The sequence below is a fragment of the Pteropus vampyrus genome, unplaced genomic scaffold, assembly GCF_000151845.1.
Source record: "Pteropus vampyrus isolate Shadow unplaced genomic scaffold, Pvam_2.0 Scaffold216, whole genome shotgun sequence".
Classification (NCBI taxonomy): Eukaryota; Metazoa; Chordata; class Mammalia; order Chiroptera; family Pteropodidae; genus Pteropus; species Pteropus vampyrus.
The window spans coordinates 2,387,803-2,389,029 of NW_011888997.1; the positions used below are offsets into that span (position 1 = coordinate 2,387,803).

Consider the following 1,227-nt stretch of genomic DNA (forward strand, 5'->3'; position numbering starts at 1 on the left):
ACAAGAAGCAAATTGCTTCCATGTATATGAGTTACCAAAGTAGCATAAAATAGCTTTACAAAAAGTTAAAACCAAATCAAAAAGACAGGACACTTATAAAATTCACTAGAAAACAGGAAGATCATACATCAACTAAATGTCTAGGAAAACATCTCATAGACAAAGGAAAGAAGAAACAAATAGAGAATCTTAGCTGTTAGCTACCATGTTATGCACTTTGCAACTATTTAATTAAATCTTTTTGTAATACGCTCAAACAACGGTGTTGAGGACAACTAATGTCGGAAAAGTTTGTTATATATTACATAATGTCATGTAAAAACTTGTCCAATATGAGAATCAAATTCAGGTATGTCCATCTCCAAAAATCCATGTTTTTTTTGTGTGTGTGTTTTTGTTTTTTTAGCTCATTGCCCTTTTCATAGTGGGCTCTAATTATTTCCATGGAGAGAAATCTGGTGAAGTTGGTTATTTGGCTAATTATAAGGCCTAAAACATTTTTTTTTTCTTTTTAGGCGAGGCAACCCTTGGTTGACCTCGCAGATTGCAAGGACCTTGTCAGCTTACAATCCCTTATTATTTTATTTTTTATTTTTTATGCCTACAGCACCTGGTCTTCCTAGGTGGTCTCCCATCCAAATACTAACCAGGACCGACCTTGCTTAGCTTCCGAGGTCAGATGGGATCGGGCTTGTTCAGGGTGGCATGGCTGTAGACTCTAAAACATTTTCAATGAGAGTGAAGAGAGTGAAATTGAATTATTCAATGGAATCATTCAAGTTGATAATTATTTTCTTTTGATTTTGGTATGTGGGCTTGCTACCTAATTGGCTGGTGGTTAGAACCAATTGGCAGGTATGATAAAACTCATTAAATCAACTCTTATTAAAAAGGAAATTATTGCTATTTAAGTATGGTATCAAGCTTAAGGATTCTCACATACATTACAATTTACTCAGTCTCCAGAGATGTAAGTCAACTTTGCATATAAAAGAGCCCACTCAAAAATGTTGCACGTATCCCATGATGACAGTTTCCAAGCATTAGGCTTTAATACACTCTATATGAGTCTTTATTCTGAGACATATAACAAGTAATACAATAATAAGGACAATTCTGAAAATTGTGTATGATTTTTTTAAAAGTTACAAATTAAAGAAGGTTAAAGACCATGCCTGTAACAGAGTCATGTGCTTTTATTTGCATTAGTGGGTCCCTTGTGTTTCC

General features: G+C 34.2%; 1 pseudogene; it reads right to left on the reverse strand.

The window, feature by feature from the left end:
• Positions 1-598: 598 nt before the first annotated feature.
• On the reverse strand, positions 599-717 carry LOC111747280 (annotated as a pseudogene).
• Between the last annotated feature and the right edge of the window lie 510 nt (positions 718-1,227).